The 20,471-nt window shown below is 41.6% G+C and overlaps 1 protein-coding gene and 1 long non-coding RNA gene across 20 annotated transcripts in view; both read right to left on the minus strand.

Moving 5' to 3' along the window:
- ANKS1B (ankyrin repeat and sterile alpha motif domain containing 1B) overlaps positions 1-20,471 on the minus strand; it is a 1,057,476-nt gene that overhangs the window by 283,505 nt on the left and 753,500 nt on the right. The window lies entirely within an intron of this gene.
- LOC119874563 lies at positions 14,242-18,855 on the minus strand. Its single transcript, XR_005370673.1, has 3 exons — positions 18,270-18,855; positions 16,218-16,417; positions 14,242-14,380 (listed from the first exon to the last, which is right to left on the minus strand). It is a non-coding gene; the product is annotated as an uncharacterized LOC119874563 (long non-coding RNA).

Raw genomic sequence — 20,471 nt, forward strand, 5'->3', positions numbered from 1 at the left:
TAACACGGTAGCCTTCCCCTTGGCCTCCTACCTTTGGTTTAGCTTCTATTGTGCCGCTGCATCAGTTTTCCAAAAAGCCAGGCTTTTAAGTAAACACTTGCACAGAAAACTACAGTGGCTCCTTCTTGATGAGAGTGAAAATGTCCTATTCCAGAATTCTAGGGCAGTTGAGATCAAGGATAAACTTGCCTTTTCAACTTAGTCCTACACTACTGGGCCACATGTACCCCAAGACAGATGAATAGACATGTGTGCCTGTCTGAACAGTGTGTTAAGCTCCTAGCCACACCATGAACGTGAACTGCATGTGCAAGACACTTCTGTATCTTTGCTGATACTGCTTCCCATGCTTGTAATACTTTTGCCTTTGCTTTCGTAGTTTTTTTCCAGGATGGGCTTCTCTTCTTGAGCTTTAAGAGACAAATTTCCAGATGTTTGCAGGATACCTCACATAGTTGGCCTCTAAAGCTATCATACAACGTCTCCTTTGGCTCACAAACTGGCCCTCTCTCTGGGTTTCTAATCTCAGTGGGTGGGGACCCATTACATCATTGCCCAAGTCATTGCTTAGGAGTCATCATACATTCCTCTTTCTGTTTTACTATCATATTTAATGAGGCCAACATAATTTGGATTCTCATAAGTCTCATAAATTTGATTTCAGTTCCCTCCTTCCAAAATAGACTTTGGATTCTGACAATTGCATCTACCCTAAGTGGTGGTGTAAGGATTATGTGATATATGGTACATAAATTGTTTCCAAGTCTTCACTTTCTTCCTCTACTAGAATTATGCCTCTGTGCCCTTTGCCAAGGGATCTGCATTTTATCCCACGTGATTAGAGTTACTTCTCCATCCCATTGATGTTGGTCATGTACTTGCTTGGCCAATGGTACAGGTAGAAGTATCAGTGTGGCAGTTTATAAGTGAGGCCTCTCTACTCCTGTGATCTACTAATCCTTTTGGGTGCTATTACATGCATAACACGTGGCTAAACAGTCACACAACTGCTGGTCCCAGGAGAAAGGTGAAGACTTGTGTAGCAAACCTAAACGTAAAACCTTGAAGTCTATCATGGTTCACTGAATTTGGATGAGTCCAGCTGAATTTGGATGCATGAGTAAGAAAAATAAATGTGTAAATAAATGTGTATATTTTATGTTGCTATAAATCACTGGAATTATGACATACAGGGGAAAGCTGACTAATACAGTCACTCTTTAATTCAAAACCCTTGGTATTTATATTAGTTAATGTTCTTCAGAGAAATAGAGCTAATGGGATGTGTATACACACACACACAAGTCTGAAATCTTGCAAGCCAAAATCTGCAGGATAGGCTGGCAGGTTGGAGACCCAGGAAAGAGCTGATGTTGCAGCTGAAGTCTGAGAACAGTCTAGAAGGAGAATTCCCTCTTATTCATGGAGGACCTCAGTCTTGCTTTTACAAGGCCTTCAACTGATTGGATGGAGTCCATCTATATGATGGAGGGATTTATAACTTTACTCAGAGCCAAGTAACGTGTAAAATACCCAAACTCTTTAATTTATGAGTCCAAAGTCACCTCCACGAGACTGAGAAAGACTAGGGATGCTGAGCTAAACTAACATCCTTCCCAAGCTTTCTGGCTGTCATCTAGTAAACATCTATGTCCTACATCTTTGCTAACCATAAACTAAGTAATTCTTTATCTTAGGAATATGATTTTTGGGGCCATAATCCATTTTATAACTAGTATATCTTCGTACTTTTCCCTTTGCCATTTCTTCTGTCAGGAATACTATTTCTCCTCTGTTCTCCTGTTGAAATCCTATCCATTCTTAAAAGGTCCTGTTTAAATATTTCCTCTTCTGTGAAGCCTTCTCCAGTACTACCCTTACTCCCTCCCAAGTTAAAATTAATCATATCTTCCTCTAGATTTTTGTAGTAATTTGCATAGATTCTGTTTATAGCTAGAGATGTGAATATCTGCCTTCTTCCTTAGACTGTAACCCTTCTGGTGAAGAAACAAGATCTTAGCCAACTTTGTCATCTCTTATGTGCCCAGTGAAGCATCCCACACATGGCAGGCATTTACCAAATGTTTATTAAGCAATTTAATGAACACATGAAGATAAAGTGACAAATTAACTTCAGTGGCATGGGCACCCACTAGTAAAGGACATTTGTATTTTGTGCTACATATTATGAAAATGAGGGCTATTTTTATGCCTAACATTATTATTGTACTATTTAAAATGATTACATACCAAGAACCAATTCCAGGTAGTGTGCTGTGTTAACAAAATGTGCTGGGCTTTGCTGCTGTAGCCCAGCACCTCGGCTCTACTGTTAACAAGCTATGTAACTACAGGCAAGTTACCTCAGCTCTCCAAGCTTCAGTGTTCTCACCTGTAAAATGATGGTTTTGGGCCAATGATCTCAAAGTTCCTTCACAATTCCTAAATTTTGCAATTCTGTCTTTTTAAAGTTAATACTGAATTAGCGTCAGATTTATTTATCCAGTAAAGAAAAAAGAAGCCCAAAGGCAAAACTAAAAAACAAAAAAAAAACAAAAAAACAACAACCCAAAAAAACAAACCCCCAAATGATAATAAGGACATTTAGGCTGAAAGTCAGATGGCATCCACACCTCTTTCAGGAGTTGTCAGTGGCATCTGCCACAAGGAACACTGCAACTATTTTCTCAAATTACCAAGATGAACCTCTTTTCCAGCAGGGACACCTGGCAGGACAGAGCTAAACAGAGAGTTCCAGGGGCTGCGGGCCTGCAGTGCTGCTGAGCATGAATGAGAGTTAACGCACCATCTGTAATCTGAGAGGCAGAGTGGTGGGCAGGCGGTAGGCAATCCTAACAGAGCTTCCTAACAAGGTGATCTCATTCAACTTGTGGAACCCCCAAATGCGGGAAAAACCGAAGCTGGGATGGAAATTGGAATTAGCTGGAAGATGCTTCAGTCTCAAAAAGAAATTTAGATATATTAATACATTTTACTAAATACTTTCCTTGTGGCTGTCAGTGTTTTGTTACATTGCCCAAATGGGCATTGATTTTCCTCACCTCTCAAAGCAAATCTGACCTCAGAGAGGGCATTAACATCGTGGGTCACGTAGCAGGCAGAGATTACCAACTCTAGGACAGTGGGGGGTCTGTGGAGTCTGGTGGGCTTTAAGGGATCCAGTTATCGGGCAGCTGAAGAGGCGAGGCTCTAAGACCATCTAGTCTACCTCTGTCAGAGTGACCCATATTTTAAGAGTTTTAACACAGGTAAGAGGAGGAAGAGCTTTCTCTGCTTTAAAAAGAAATGTTTGAAAACCACTGATCTAGAAGGTTTTTTGTAAGATTACACGATCACTTCTGTTTTATTTTCTCTTAATTTCTCAGCTTTACTTGAAATAGTCTGGCTGTCATATGTGAATGGACACATATGTGTTGTTGCCTATGACTCTTTCTGCCTAAAACCAGCTTTGTCTGTTCAGACAAGGGTAATATTTTACAACGTGATGAAACCACAGGATGAAAACTGTAGCAAGAATGCAACAGAAATGGGAAAAATAAATAAAAAGAGGGAAAGATATTATGACAGATTGGGGGTTAAATTAAAAAAAAATAGTTCTGGGGCACCTGCATGGCTCAGTCAGTTAAGCATTTGACTCTTGATTTCAGTTCAGGTGATGATCTCAGGTACTTTGAGATGGAGCCCCCCCTCCTTGCCTGGTGGGCTTGGCACTGGGCATGGAGCTTGCTTAAGATTCTCTCTCTCTCTCCCCTACCCCCTCTTCCCCTCCCCCTTTAAAAATATAGTTCTGAATACAATAGGTTGTTTAGTCAGCATTACATATTGGCATGGTAATTAGATCAAGGGAATAAGGACTCCCGAAAGCCAATAACGAATTAGATATTTTTATGTCTGAAAAGTATTGCAAAATTGAAACAGAGACCCCTTGTCCAGAGAAATGGGGCTTACTAGAGGCAAGACACACCAAATGAATGAATGGTAACACCAGCTTTGCTCCTGGTTGTTTCCATGAGAACATATTTGAGCCTGTGGGAAGTTAGTGAAAGTGCTGCATGTAAACTTCAGGTCACCTTCAACCTGAAAGATAGGGTCCTTGCTCTGGAGTTGCTTTTTTTTTTTCTTTTTTGTCTTCCCGTGAGCTGGAACATTAGTGCCTGCAGCCCAGCTTTGACTACACAGGGAGAATAATACCCTAGAGTTTGGGAAATGCTTCTCAAACCTTATGTATGAAAGAATCACGTGGGAAATCTTGTTAACATGCAGGTTCTAATTCAATAGGCTGGAGGGAGGATTTGAGATTCTGCATTTCTAACAAGCTTCCTGGGGATGCTAACGCTGTGAGTCCGTGGTCCACGCCTTGAGTAGCAGTGCTTTAGAGGGTGACAGAGCGACAGATGGAGGGTCCTGGGTCCTCCCAGAATTGCACAGAGCAGAGCCAATTTGTAAACCCGGTCTGCTTACTTCGACTGTTACGTGGGAGAAGTAAATGTTCTATTCTTTAAACCACTACATTATGGAGGTTTCTATTCTAGTGGCTTAGCCTTTCCTCTAATACAAACAGAATTGAAAATAAGGTAATTTCATACATAACATGTAAGGAAGCCTACACTTCCACTTGACAGTATGTCGCATTATCTCTTGTTTTGTGAAGCCATTAATTTTCACAGGCGTTGCCATTCAAAGAAATCTCATTTCCTTTAACTTCATTTGTTGGCATCTTTCTGCCCATCACACCATCACCCCTTTGTGATAACTATGCAGGATATAAGAGGGGGAAATTGTGGGAAAACCTCAAGTTTCTAGCTTTGATACCTGTACCCGGGTACATGGTGGTGTTACTAGCAGAAAAATAAAAGAAAATAGACTGGGATGTCATGAATAATTTTGAAACGTGAGAAATTAAAGATGCTGCGTGGACCTAAACTTTAAATTTTGGGGCGGGGGAAGTCTGAGGAGACACATAGCCTTGGGCATCGTAAGCAGTACAGGTGAGAGTCTTGGCTCCTCCACGTATTAGCTGCATGATCTTGAGGAAGCTGCTTAGTCTTCTTCAGCCTCCGTCTTCTGATTAGCCACATGAGTGATAAGGATGTCTGCCTCCGGGGTAGTCGTAGGCATTCGGTGAAACAATACACCGTTCTTGGCACACGGAAGCACCCAATACATCTTAGCTATTTTTATCGTAAGTGGGAGCTGAAATCATGCATGGATGAGCCTGCGGAGGGTGTGTACTGCAAGAAGAGAAGTGGTGTGAGGACAAACCAACACTTTCAAAGTGAAAGATAAGAATCATCCTCAGGAGACCAAAAAGGAATAGTTAAGACAAAAAGGGAAATGGGAGAAACTTAGTTTCAAAGAGGGTGTAGTCAGCAGCGATGGAATGCTGTAGAGAGGTCTACTGAGATGAGGCAGGAGAAGGGTTCACGGGATCCGGCACACAGCTCACCAGAATTGTATGGAATAAAAAAAAATATATATATATATAAAAGAAAAGAGCCCTGAGGCTAGGCTGTCGGGGGTTGAGGTGTAAGTTGGAGATGAGGAAGTGGAAATTGCAATCAGGGGTATTTTAAGGAGTTGGCAAGGGAAGAGAAGGAGAGGGGGAGGTTTTAGAAAGCGCAAGGAAAAGGCATTGAAAGGAGTGAGAAATGAGGACTCGGGGCTGAGGAAGGTCCAAAATATGAGGGAATAAGAGTGCAAGAATGCTGTGGAGATTAAGATGAGGTAGAGGGCTGTCTTTTGCTTTAGGATTGCTGCTGGCCTTTCTTGGAAATTATAGCGTGAGAGGCACAGTTGGACTAACTCTGGGGTTAATAATCTTTGCATTACAGTTGTGAGGGTCCACAAGCCACCTGGCTTGGACTTGGTGACAGCTGGACCCTTGCATGTCAAGTGCTGGCAAAGGGCTCAGTTGCCAGGGCAGCTGTCCCCGGATTCACACATACAGACCTGACTATCATTTATGTAGACGTGCTGGGGGGCCACAGTCCCGATGTACCGAGCTCGGTGACTTCAACCCGCCTGTGAAGCTGCAATGGACTGTGGCTTCTCTTTTCCCACCTGGGTGTACTCTCGTACTCTCATGCTCCCTCCCAGGACTTTTGAAATACAGACAGCTGCTACCATCGGGTGCCCCTCTAGTCCTGCTCCTTGTTCTGGCCTCCTCTGCTCTGGCCCGCAGCTACCCAGGACTCGGACTGACGGCAGCTCTGAAAATAAACCAGGACAAGCAGTGCTAGCAGGCAGTGTGCTGCCAAGTCCAAATGCAGGTCCGTTGAGTCGCGGGAGGATCAGATCTCCTATAGGCTTTGAGACCTGGGCTTAGACATCATGGTGCTGTTTCATCAGTGGCTCTTCAAAGGCTGACTGAGCATGAAAGAGGAAGGCAGATCCACTGACCATGGGGCCCCGGAAAAAAGTCTACCCATCACCATCTAAGTGCTATTGTAGTGCAGCTTGGCCGGAGAGACACGTCTGTGGAATGGATAGGGCTATTAATGATAAGAATGTTACCTTACAATCACACGACCCTTTGAGGATCCCAAAGTGATCCCACGTGCATCACCTCATTGGTGAGGGGTTTTAGGTGATCTTTGGGAAAATACCCTTCATGGAGTCTGAGACTCTGGATTCCCTGTGTAATGAGATTTCTTCTGTGGAAACTTAAGGATTAATACACTGAGACAGTTGTTTGGAAACGAGGTGTGATAGGTCTCTGGTTGTAGCTATGCAGGAGGCAAGGGAGACATGGGACATGTGCAGATCTGTCGCTCAAGGTCCCTTTGTTTGGATCATACTCTGTCATGGATACAGTTTCTATAGGAGAATCGGGAGAAATGTGAACCCTCAGAGCCTTGTAGGCAGATTGTAGTTGGATGTCATTATGGACCTAAAATTGCAGATAATAGTTAACATCTGTATTTTTTTCCTGCCAATGACCAAACCTTCCCAACATGGCATCTCTTGAGTGTTCAGACATTGGAGACTCCCAGCTTTAGGTACAGGGCAGGAGCAGTGAAGGAGTAATATCTGGATATTACTCTGCACTGCATTTTGGAGGAATGAAGGTCAAGTGCTTTGGACCGAGCACTGTCCCATGATGCTCTGTGATTTCTATTTCAATAAGTAAAAGAAACAAACTGAAGTCCAGCCTGGAGAGGCCCTGACATCTCCCTTATTTTGACAAGGCTTAACTCCTGGAGTAACCTGGAAGGGAAGCAATGGACATGAAAGTGTGCATAAATGAGAAGTGTTTTCAAGACACAGGGGTGATCAACTTCTGGAAGCACACAATAGTAGGCTGGTGAACGAAGTAGAAGTGGTAGCCAGACCAGTCCAGCCTCCAGCCATCGGGGTTCTGGGGCACCCCTTTCGATCAAAGGCACTAGACTGACAAGTTAAATGAGCGAAGCTGCCCAAACAGACAAACTCTATAAATCAAGGTTGGGTGTGTGTGTGAGGGGAAGACAACAACAGAGACAACTATGCAACGATCTCTTTATCACTTTGCAGGTAGTATGCGTGGACTGGGAGTCAGACGCGGTCTTCTCTGCCTCATCTCTATGCATGTGCAGAGTAACTGCTCTCAGCAGCATCCCTGAGAACCTGGCAGTTATCTGCCAGAGAAGACTTGCAGGGTAATGGTGAGGAGATCAATAGAACCACTACTCAGTACTCAAACATGGTCACTGGAGTTGAATGGTATTATTGAATGATTTTATCATACTTCACTCTGAAGTTTTTGGTAAGACTTTTTTAATTCAGTAAAAGAATATGTTTTTACCACCTTTTCATTTCTAAAATCCTTGTTGCGATAATGCTGACCCTAGATCCTTTTGTTAAATGTCACTATTTATTTTGATGTAGTTCATTGCAGCAAAGCTCTTTTACAAAACAAGAGCTCAGATTAAAGATGAAGGGGATTTACTGCAACTAGAATAAACTGCTGAACAATGCTTACCATCATTCACATTTTCAACCTCTCTGCCAGTGATGTGAATTATATTTAGTAAAAAATACAGGATCACTTTTTTCCCCCACTGACGGTACATATCTTCTGACATTCACGTAGATATTCAATGGTTATGAAGCACACTGCTTTGCTCTTAAAACAGAAATTTTAAATGCTACTATCAGTCAGGAAAATTGTTTGCATGTTATTAGTCTCAACTGCTACAACAACAAAATTCCCCAAACTTGAGTCTTCAGAAAATAATGAATGTTCTGAATGCCAATTCTATATATTTGATATTTAAAAACCATGTCCTTTCTCGGAGCCTCCAGGCATGTGCATAATAACATCACCCACAGAAGTACTTCAAACAGATAAATGTACCATAAACCCAAGGTTAGCAGTATACAAATGAGTGACTTATATTCTGACTGGGTAGGGAAGACAAAGGACGTCATTCACATGGTGGCCAAAAATCAGTATAGGAATTACAGAATTGGGGACCTGCCACACATTTATCCATCCATCATCTATCCATCCATCCACTCATCTACTCATTCATTTATTCACTCAGATACCTATAGCATGCCTACTATATTCTAGGTAGTGTTCTGTATGCAGCAGTCAACAAAACATGTAAAAGCGCCAGTCCTTGTGGAGCTTACCTTCTAGTGGGGGAGACAAAGAATTGTTACCATGCATAATAAATAAGGAAATTATGCCCGTAATTGACGTGTTGTGATGTGCAGAATAAACAGGGTGGTTAGGGGAAGCTTCATTCAGAAGGCTAGATTTGAACAGAGATTTAAGGATGGTAAAATGGCTGGGGGAGAGGATTCCAGGTAAAGGGACCAGGGAAGGCAAAGGCCCTCAGGAAGGAGTGAGATTGGTGTCTGTTCAAGGAATAGAAGGAAACCAAGGGGATTACAGCAGCGTGTGCAAGATGAGAATAGTGGGAAGCAGGTCAGAGAGGTACTTAGGGGACAGAGAAAGTGAAGCTCTGAAGCCTTGGAAGGCTTTGGCTTTCATTTGGAGAGAAACAGGGAGCCAGTGCCAGATGTGAGCTAAAGTGTGACATGGTTTAGCTCACATTTCAGTGGAGACGCTGGCTGCTGTGTTGAGAGTAGTTTATAAGGAGGCAGGAATAGGAGGAGGAAGACCTACTCAGAGGCTGTGTAAGTAATCCAGGAGAGAGAGAGGCTAATGGGTTGGACAGGCTGCGAGAGCAGAGGTGGTAAGTGGTCAGATTGTGGATAATTTTCGGTAAAACAAAATAAAATGTTCCTTGTTCTCCATGAAGGCAAGAGAAACAAAAGCAAAAATGAACTATTGGGACTTCATCAAGATAAGAAGCTTTTGCACAGCAAAAGAAACAGTCAACAAAACTAAAAGACAACCTACAGAATGGGAGAAGATATTTGCAAATGACGTATCAGATAAAGGGCTAGTTTCCAAGATCTATAAAGAACTTATTAAACTCAACAGCAAAGAAACAAACAATCCAATCATGAAATGGGCAAAAGACAGAACGGAAATCTCACAGAGGAAGACACAGACATGGCCAACACGCACATGAGAAAATGCTCCGCATCACTGGCCATCAGGGAAATACAAATCAAAACCACAATGAAATACCACCTCACCCCAGTGAGAATGGGGAAAATTAACAAGGCAGGAAACCACAAATGTTGGAGAGGATGTGGAGACAGGGGAACCCTCTTACATATCCTCTTACACCATGTGAACTGGTGCAGCCACTCTGGAAAACTGTGTGGAGGTTCCTCAAAGAGTTAAAAATAGTCCTGCCCTACGACCCAGCAATTGCACTGCTGGAGGTATTTACCCCAAAGATACAGATGCAGTGAAACGTTGGGACACCTGCACCCCAATGTTTATAGCAGCACTGTCCACAATAGCCAAACTGTGGAAGGAGCCTCAGTGTCCATCGAAAGATGAATGGATAAAGAAGATGTGGTCTATGTATACAATGGAATATTACTCAGCCATTAGAAACGACAAATACCCACCATTTGCTTCGACGTGGATGGAACTGGAGGGTATTATGCTGAGTGAAGTAAGTCAATCGGAGAAGGACAAACATTATATGGTCTCATTCATTTGGAGAATATAAAAAATTGTGAAAGGGAATAAAGGGGAAGGGAGAGAAAATGAGTGGGAAATATCAGAGAGGGAGACAGAACATGAAAGACTCCTAACTCTGGGAAATGAACAAGGGGTGGTGGAAAAGGAGGTGGGCAGGAGGTGGGGGTGACTGGGTGACGGGCACTGAGGGGGGCACTTGATGGGATGAGCACTGGGTGTTATGCTATACGTTGGCAAATTGAACTCCAATAAAAAATAAATTAATTTAAAAAAAAGAAGAAGAAAAAATGTTCCTTGTTCTCTAACATAGACCAGGAGTCTGTCAGCTTGATGGCTAGCTGTGTGGCATGAGTTTCAGCTTGAAGAGAACCATGTCCACCTGTCATGTGTGGAAATGTATGGACAACTGCAAGTTTGGTCTTGAGTGGGTCTGCTTTTAAGGAGGAATCCAGAGTCCTCAAAAGACTCTTCTGCTCAGAGAAGGCGGCCACGTAATTGATTCATAGGACCATAGGCAAGTGTCATAGGGAAATGTGTGACTCTGGATGGATTTCAGGATCTGGCACTCTGACTAGGCCCTGGCCTGGCTCCCAGAGATCATTCTGAAGGAGAAGAAGAAGCTTCAATAAAAAAAAAGTTGCATCATGATACATTTTGGGGACATTGGGAATAAAAGAAGTCAGCATAACTGGCACCAGCAGCTTCATCAACAAGCAGAGATGGTGCTATGTTTTAGACACCGGTGCCCTCAACGTTGGGCACCCACGCTCAGTGATGGTGCCCATATTGGCAGGCTCCAGTGGCACTGGCGGAACATTCAGTTGGCACTGGTTAAAGTGCTTATGATGGGGACATACTGGGCGTTGTGGCCAGCAGCTCAAACATCAGTACCTATGACACGCTGGGCACCTGCAGCTATGAAACAGACTTTGGCAGTCATTTATAGCAGATTTGGCACCCTCTGTGGCTATTCACAGCTCTGGGAGCACTTTTGGTAAAGTCCTGGTGGCACCGTTCCAAGCTCTGGTGATAAGCTAGAGCAAGAGAGGCAGAAAAGAGCAGATGTCACGAGTCAGTGAGTGGTCTGGTTAATGGCGCACGGGGGCGGGGGGGGGGGTGCGAGACACAGGAGGCATTTCAGCAAGGTCTAGAACACACAGAGAAGTGTGACCCTGTTTTGAAACCCTGGCCAGGGTTGCTGAGAACCCCTTCTACATCTGTAGTGAGCTAATAATCTGAGAACTATTTCACTACCATTAGGTTGAGAACAGCAGTCACAATAAACAGTGTTTTGGTCCATGTAAAAATGTTTCTAGACTCATAATCTTAGATTGATTTTTTGGGGGTCAGTTCAGAATTTTTAATTACCCCAGACATTGGAGTGACTTAGAATTTTCACCTGTACTCAGGTGAACCCTCAGTAGAGAGTCAGCTCTGAACAACAGGGTTAGTAGATATTATTTATCTAATTCAACAAGAGTTTTTATGCACAGAATATATATGTCGCATCACCCTAGGAATTATCAAGATATAAAAGGGACTAAGTTTCCCTTCCTTCCAGGAATATGTAATCTCCTTGAGTATATACTTAAATATAAGAAAATAATTAAGTGCCAATGTTTTTATAAGCTCCAGAAAAGAAAACAAACTTGAGTGGATTGGAGAAATTTGGGGAGATTCCATAGATTCCAAACTCTTCCATAGTTTCTCTTACAGTTACTATATGGGGAAGGAAGTGAATCTCTCTCCTCTCTCCTCTCTCTCTCTCTCTCTCTCTCTCTCTTTCTTCCTCTCTAGGAAAGTGAGGGCACATGGCACAAGAGATGGAGAGAGAGATAGAGATGGAAAGATAGACAGAGAGACAAAGAGGCCATGAGAGACAGAGAATGGATGAGCACGGGCATCTATTTCTCCTTACTGTCTCTAGACCTAACAAGAGCACGGGCAGCGTCCTCTGTCTGGAGTGGCTCCTTCGATGCTCTATTTAGCTAAAAATACTTACTAATTCTTTGAGATTCAGCTCAAGCATTCTCTACCTACTCAGAATACCTTGCTTGACTCTCATATACTTAGCTTTCCCTCTTCCCTAAGCAGTTTTTTTTTTTTTTTTCCACAGAGTAGTTTAGTCTTTGACATGTTTGCCTGTGTCCCAATGTAGGTAGAACTCCTTGAGGCAGGGACCAAATGTTATCCAGCTTTGCATCTTCATCTCTGATGCTAGCATAGGGCCAAAATGAATTGACTGATTGAATGGATGCATGAATCATAGATTCACTGATAGGCATCTGGGCACATGGGTGTTTGCAGACATCACGTGTCTGGAGTTGCCCTATCCCTCCCTCCTCTGGTTCCAATCCTACTGGGGAAGCGAAACTCTCGGGATGTAAGGTCAATTGTTACTTTGCATCTACATCAGTAGCACTTAGAAAAGTGAAAAGTGCTCTGTCAAAAGTGGACACCAGCAATGATTATAGATGATGATGTGATTGAGTCCCAGGGGTGAAAGGCAGGGAAGTCAATCTCCTCTACATCTATGCAATAATCTCTTGTACATTTGTGGAGAAAATCTCACATTCAAATATTACTACAACATATTTGTCTCTTAGTGTTAGAAAATTGTACATATGACCCTTTCCCAACAAGCAGTGGCCCCTAAGTAAAGAAGGACTTGAGGAGTTAAAACTGATGGTGCATGTGGTTCATAGATTATAAACTTAAAGATCACCTAAAGTATATCTAGTTAGCACTATGCCATCACAGATTCGTAGAACAAGTAAAGCTAAGATGTATTTTCTCCACAAGACATGAAGGAAGGAATCTGGCAGTTTACTGAATGCTCATTTTCTCTGGTAAGAGCAGAAGTTACCTGTTAACTTAAAAAGAAAAAAAAAAAGGCTGAACTTCTTATTAAAACAGAAGATGCTAGGTCTGTGGAAGACAATGACAATAGCCAGTCATTTGTCCAAAGGGGGAGCCACAGACCAGAGACACGTGATGCTCTGGTGATAGGGGCAGCAGAGGAAAGCACCTGAGAGAACAGACTCTGGAGCCAGGCCACCTGGTTCCAATTCAGACTCAGCCATTTACTAATTCTGGGACCTTAGGAATGTTACTTTCTGTGCCTCAGTTTCTTCATCTGTGATGGAGAGAGTTAATTAATTTTATGATTTAAGTGAGTTAATGTGGAGTTAACCTAATAACACCTACAACGGTGCGTGGCATGCAGAAGATTTCTCTTTAAGTGTGGGCTGTTTCACATAGGTGTTTGTCTGAAGTATGTCTCTGAAAATGCTCAGGAACACCATGTGGATTCTTGGGCAGTTTTCCTGTCTTCGCGATGGGTCTACAAATCAACCATCAGATTAGAACCCAAAATCAAAAGACAGAAATCTAAAATCTCATTAATCGCCGACAAAGAAAATTATCACAGGGAAATACCAGGTAATGAAAGAATGTTTAGCCTAGGGTAGGAGAGTATGAATTCTGTTGCTTGTGTAGTCCACTCCATGAAGTTGTACGTACCTGCTAGGGTTCTAAGTATTTGACTTACTATAGGTCGAAGGGCAAAGTGATGGATGAAATCCATAGCTGGATTAATGGCATGGGCTGTATTTCAGAGGATGGTTGTCACAAATGAGAAACAAATGGCATAGCTATCCACCTGAACAAGTGAGCAAATGTTCTGGGTTGCTTTCTGCTCAGAGTACCGTTAGCAATCTTGACACTCCCCTCAGCAGTTTTTAAGGTGCATAGAAATGGCTTTTCCATTCACCTGCCTCTTCCTTCGGGAACCCACTCCTGATTTCCTGTACATAAGAGACCTTCCCTTACATTTAACATCCAAAGCTTGCTTTTATAGTTCTTTTTTTTTTAATATTTTATTTATTTATGAGAGAGAGAGAGAGAGAGAGAGAGAGGCAGAGACACAGGCAGAGGGAGAAGCAGGCTCCATGCACCGGGAGCCCGATGTGGGATTCGATCCCGGGTCTCCAGGATCCCGCCCTGGGCCAAAGGCAGGCGCCAAACCGCTGCGCCACCCAGGGATCCCCAAAGCTTGCTTTTAAAAAAAAATATTATTATAATTTTTTACTTTTTAAAAATTTTTTACTTTTATTATAGCTCATTCATACTCTGCTTTGTAGAATCGCGTGGGTTTTGGTTCAACCTCCTTTGCTAGAGTATAATCTCTTTGAAGGCAGATACTGTGTAATTTCATCCTTTTTTCTCCTTGTATTGTGCCTGAAACGTACATAGATGCTCAATGCATTTGTAGACATAAATTGAACAAGGCTTCTCACTTGAGCGCTATTGATAAAAAAAAAAAAAAAGGAAATAGAGCTAAATTATATTCAACTATTAAATTAGCACTTAATTCAATTATATGGTAAAGGATGTGTGTGTGGGGAAATGGCTCATTCAAAATGGTGAATATGTCCTTTCTTTCCTTCTTTTCTTTCGTTCTTTCCTTGAGAGAGAGAGAAAAAGCATGCATGTGAGCAGGGGGAAGGGCAGAGGGAGAGAAACTCAAGCTGACTGCACTGAGCGTGGTGTCCTGCCTGGGGTTCGATCCCATGACTCTGAGACCACGACCCCAACCAAGATCAGAAGTTCAATGCCTGGGCAGCCCGGGTGGCTCAGAGGTTTAGCATCGCCTTCAGCCCAGGGTGTGATCCTGGAGACTCGGGATCGGTCGAGTCCCACATCAGGCTCCCTGCATGGAGACTGCTTCTCCCTCTGCCTGTGTCTCTGCCCCCACCCCTCTCTGTCTCTCATGAATAAATAAATAAAATCTTAAAAAAACAAAAAAGTTCAACGCCTAACTGAGGAAGCCACCCAGGCACCCCAGATGTGTTCTTTTAGATGTCTCCTATTAATTTACATAGCTTTGCTTTTCTATGAAATCACAATGCCTTTAGCAATTTAATGGAACTGCACTGTCAGGGTCAGCCCATTCAGCTTCTTGGTTCACTCCTGTGCCACTGTATGCCACATACCTTTATGGAGCCCTTGCTGTTCAAATGACTCCCCTGTCATTTGTCACTTAGTTTAGGGAACTGATTACATTACCCCTAAGAGATGCAGTCAGGATGCCCTCTCAGTATTATGTTTATTCATTTAATTTCTGAGATAGGGAGGTTATGATTTTAAACACCATTTCTTATAGGTCCTGATGGGTTAAACAGTAATCCTAAATGTGGTAAAAAAAAAAAATTAATTTAGTGGATAATGATCAGATTCAAAAGTTTGGCCCTCATCTTATCTAGAAAACAATCTGTGCTGTGAGAAATCCATAAGCGAGAACGGAAAGCTCACTGTGCAACACAGCCATGGGCATTTTATTTTTAGCCTTAGATTTATGTTAGGAAGTAGTCCATTTTATTACTGTTAAGGTAAGAGCAATGTCCAGAATTCATTGAGTTTTGTTAATTAAATGAGCATTACTGAACAATTACAAGTGGTTATTCCTAGTATTAAGTTAGTGCTTCTAAACGCCAGGCACCTCTTAGGGACTTTTAAACTTGTAACTCACCATAACCTCACATGGCAGGCTCTATTACCATCTCCATCTCCTTGATGAGGAAATTTAGCGTAGTCATCTCAATATCCCCTCAGTATCCATATTGTGCTTTGAAATATAGTGTTTTGACAACACTGTGAGGTGGTAAAGAACCCCAGGTAAACTGGCTGGGTGGGAATCTTAGTGTGCCCACCCAGAATTAAAATGCATTCGTACATCCTCTTCACTCTATTCCCTGTTTAATTAATTTTTCTATAGTGCTTATCATTACTTGAAACTACATATGTTAATGTATATGTTCTTTTTGTCTTCACTCCCCACTTCTAGGATGTAAGCCACAAGAGGACGGTGACCTGGTAGGTTTTGTTTCTTAACATCAAATCCTCAACACCTGAAAGAAGAGTAGCTGGCATGCAGCAGGTATTTCATAATATATCTATTGAATGAATAAAAGGAGATTCCCTTGGCTTATTGTATATGTTTGGAGTAGTAATTTATAATGGGATGAGGGAACCTCACTTTTTTCTTGGTTCACCTTCAATTAAAAAAAAATTTAGTAAACATAAATATAGAACATATGATATGCCAGGCTCCATTTTAAGTACTTTACAAATACTGACTCACTGAAGTCTCACAACACCCCTATGAAGTAGGTAAAATCAAACCCAGGGAGTCTGGTCATGTTCCCAACCATGACACCATGCTGCTTCCTGGCTGATTCTTCTAAAAATGTCAACTCCATGGAGCTTAATGCTCTAAAGCTGTATCTTCATTCTCTCCTAGAAAGTACCCTTCTCTCTTGCCCATCTTTCCATCCTTTATATCTAGATTAAAGAAGAAAATAAATAATATTATTTCAGTTATTTTATTTTATTTTATTCCATTATACTTTTCCTTCTATGAAACAGCAAGGACTACTGTTAGTAAAGCTTTTCTAAAGCCACCTTCAAGGGTAAACAAGTGGTTTGACTCCCAGTGGCCACTGGACAACTGACATCGTCAGTGTCTGCCTTTCTTCTTTTCTCTGTTTCCTTCCTACTTTTCTAGAGCTTTTGGATCTCTGGCACAATCCTTCCCTTCTAGCCTTGAAAAGAGAGTTTAGTGATGTATGGAGGTTACAAAAAGCCTGAAACTTAAAAAAAGGCCTGCTGATGTTACAAAACATTCTTTTTCTTATGTTTAATCATTTGGTACTTTCCTGTTCTTTTAGAGTTTCTCTCCCAAATACACAAGGATCCTCAGAGTCCTGGGTCTCTGATATAGCACAGAATTCACCTGGGAGGCAATTGTCATGAGCGCGGACAGTTGGGATTTAGTTTCACTTCTGTTGCTAAGAAACAATCTGCCTCAGGGCAAGTCATTTAATATGACCTAGACTTGGTTTCCTCACATGTGAAAGACTCAGGAGAGATATTGAGCTGGCTGTTTTAAGGTCTTTTGAAGCTCTCAATTGTGATCTTCTTCGAAGAATTATGTAAGGAAGGGAAAGTACCCAGATATCAAAGTTCCTCTACTGTTCCTACTGATTGTGGTATTACTTCAAGCGAGTCATTGTTCTTTATTAAATGGGGGTGAACTCCTCAAAACTGAAGGATGACAGCTGCTGGAGATGGCAATAGATCGAAACCTATTTACTTGCAGAATTCCTCCCCTATTTCTCTATAAATATCGGAGGGGGGGATTATAACTAAAAATGATATTTCAGCTCTCTGGTCTACATAATAAACTATTCCAAGTTAAATTCATTTAAAAGAAAACATTAAAAGGCCTTTCCCCTTTAGCTTAGGGAGAATGCAGCAGTCATCTTGGTTTCTGAAAATGCAGAAAAATCTTGAAAGAGAGCATTGGTAAGTATGTTGGAACCCCATTCCTCTCACACTCAGTGGTTCTTTGGATATCTATGCTGCCCAAACAGTTCTAGCTATTTTGTATTCTGTATATCCTGGGCTTTGTGATTTCAGAGGGCTCAGGGAACTTTATAAACACCAGCCATTCCTTTTCCCAATGTACTCCTAAACAACAGACTAGTTATTGGTCTCCATGAGTAAATAGAAAGCATGAGGTATGGGCAAGAGGTCACTCTAGAAGAATGCAGGCTATCAGGGTTGCTAGGCTAAGAAATAATAGAAAAGATCTGAATGACTTGCTGTCACTTTAAGATTTATATACTAGAAATTACCTAAGTTTTTTACTTTAAGGTCAGTCTGTCTTTTTTCCCAATTCTCCAATGGCATCAACACTTCTCCTGAGAAATACGTAAGCTTTTACACTGACCTAACTTATCTAAGTGAGCATCTCTGCTTGTCGCAGAATCATAAGATATTTGCAGAACTGAATGGAACATGAAAGGACTCTCAGAACACCACAGTTTGTCTCATGCAGAGTCAGACCTAAAGGAAATAGAATACCCTATGCTTTCAGTTGGACGGTGGGTCCAACTGTGAATTAGCTTTATGTTAGGGCCCCTAATGCTAATGGCGCATGCATGTGTCTGGGATTTTGTTTAAGGGTACATCTTTAACTGGATGTTCATAGGGTTGTAGGTCGGTCACCATTGGGTGGCACAAAATTTACGATACCAGTTGGGAAAAACAAAGAAATACAAGTAAAAGAATGAGGGTAGATGGAGAATGAGTGATGGCATGGGAGAATGAAAAGTTACCCTGTCAAAAGTACCTTGAGAACTTCTGAGCCTGCAGCCTACATTTTGTCATTGCCCTTATGAAAAATAGCAGAAGAAACAGGAATGAGCTTCTATCATTTTTCTAAGTGACAGGGAAATAAAACTGAACCTTCTTTTCTAGACCTTTAAGAAATTACATTCGTTAACACTTTCTCCCTAAAGCTTATACACATATTCATCAACCTCAAGACTAGAACTAATATACTTTTGAATTTTAAGGAACTCGAAAGAACTAATGTCTTTAAGGGCGTAGTTTTGGATAAGAAGCCAAACTGAGATAATGTCACATCCATAGTACTCCTTTTGAGCTCTGAAATAAATCTGTGATACCATTGTAACAGCTATAACCTACTCTGGTACTTAGTGATTTGTTTTATTAAAAGAGTATTTGGAAACAAAAGTAGTATTTTTTTTTGAAGGACAGGGTTTGTGTTCTCCAGTTTGCCACCATTTCTGCCACTCCATAATGTCTTGTTTTTAAAAGTGTTTGAGTTCTCAGTCCCTGCCAGTTTCTCTCTACATCCCTGCTCACAAGCTTTTTGGTCAACTGTTGCTTTTTTCTATTTGTTCTGATCAGGCTTAAGGTTACATGGCCCCTTTTACTTCTAGCTTTGGTTGTTTTTATTTTCAAAAAATTTTTAAAAGATGTATTTATTTATTTAAAGGAGGGGTTGCTACAGAGGGAGAGGAAGAGAGAGAATTCCAAGCAGACTCCACTGAGTGTGGGGCTTGATCTCATGACCCTGAGATCATGATCTGAGCTGAAATCAAGAGTTGGACAGTTAGCTGACCGGGCCCCCTGGCGCCCCAGCTTTTGTTGTTTTTAAAAATATGTTTGCTAAGATTCTTAATGTCTTATCCTATAGACTTTGAACAACTCACTTTCCTAATATAGATGGAAATATGCTCCCTTTAGTTGTGAGGCACCAATGAAGAATGAACATGTTTTAAAAATGTATAATGTTTTATGGGATTGCTGATTTGTGTGCATCACTTATCAGTGGTGTTTAGATCGTGAAGTCTTTATGTGTAATTGACACATCTCCAGTGTCTCGAATTTGTGTATTGTGTCATATCATGCTATTTCACACCTAACTCTACAGACCAGAGACATGTGCCTCTTTTTTGAGTGGTGACTGCAAATGTGGCTTCTAGATCACCTACTGGTGCATATCATAGTCCCATGAGGATGGCCCATGGAAATCAAAGAAGCCTTTTTTGTTGTTACTGCTGATAGGTTATTCCACTTTAATCACAAATGTAGACATGGTAACTAGACTGTAAAGTGGACCATTATAAAGTATATTTGTAGTGAGCAGAATTCTGAGCTGGTCCCCCAGTGATCCCACCTCTAGATCTTTACTGTATCTGTAAAAACCTCCTCTTGTATGTGAACTTGATCTAGTGACTTGATTCTCATGAAGAGAATATGGCAAAAGGATGGTATGTTACCAAAGACTCTGACTTCCATTTCCCTAGCCCTTTCTTGACCTCTCACTTGCTGTGCTTTTGAAGCCAGATGCCTGTTGTGAGATACTTTATGGGGAGACCCACATGACAAGGAATGAAAGAAAGCCTTCAGCCAACAGCTGTGAAGCACTGAGGCCTCAGTCCAAAAACCCCTGAGGAACAGAAACCTGCCTACAACCATGTGAGTGAGCTAGGCAGTGGGTCCTTCCCACTTGGGTCTTGAGTGACTATAGCCCTGTGAGAGACCCAGAACCAAGGACCCAGCTAAGCTGCTCCTGGATTCTCAGCCCACAGAAACTCTGAGATAATAGGTGCTGTTTTTATATGACACTAAGGTTTGGGGTAATTTATTTATTTTTTGGGGGGGTAATTTATTATATAGCAATACATAACTAACATATAATCTTGTTTTTCTATTGGAATAACAGATAACTCTGTTTTTTGTTTTTGTTCCTAACCAAAATCTCAAACTGAGAATAGGAAAGGGGGTAATTTAATACAACCAGAGTTGTTCAGAGTCATTCAGTGAAAAATAATTGAAAGTATGTAGCCCAACAAATACTGATTAAATTGAACTGAAGTTAGAAATAATGAGCAGCTGAAATGTAAATGTTCATTACGCAGTAAAGTAGAAGTAGGCTAGCAATGATGAGCAAAACTGTGAATGCCAGAAACTGCATTCTGATGCAAGAGTCCTGTGATAAACAATGTTTCCTAGACATCAA

The sequence above is a fragment of the Canis lupus genome, chromosome 15, assembly GCF_011100685.1.
Source record: "Canis lupus familiaris isolate Mischka breed German Shepherd chromosome 15, alternate assembly UU_Cfam_GSD_1.0, whole genome shotgun sequence".
Lineage (NCBI taxonomy): Eukaryota > Metazoa > Chordata > Mammalia > Carnivora > Canidae > Canis > Canis lupus.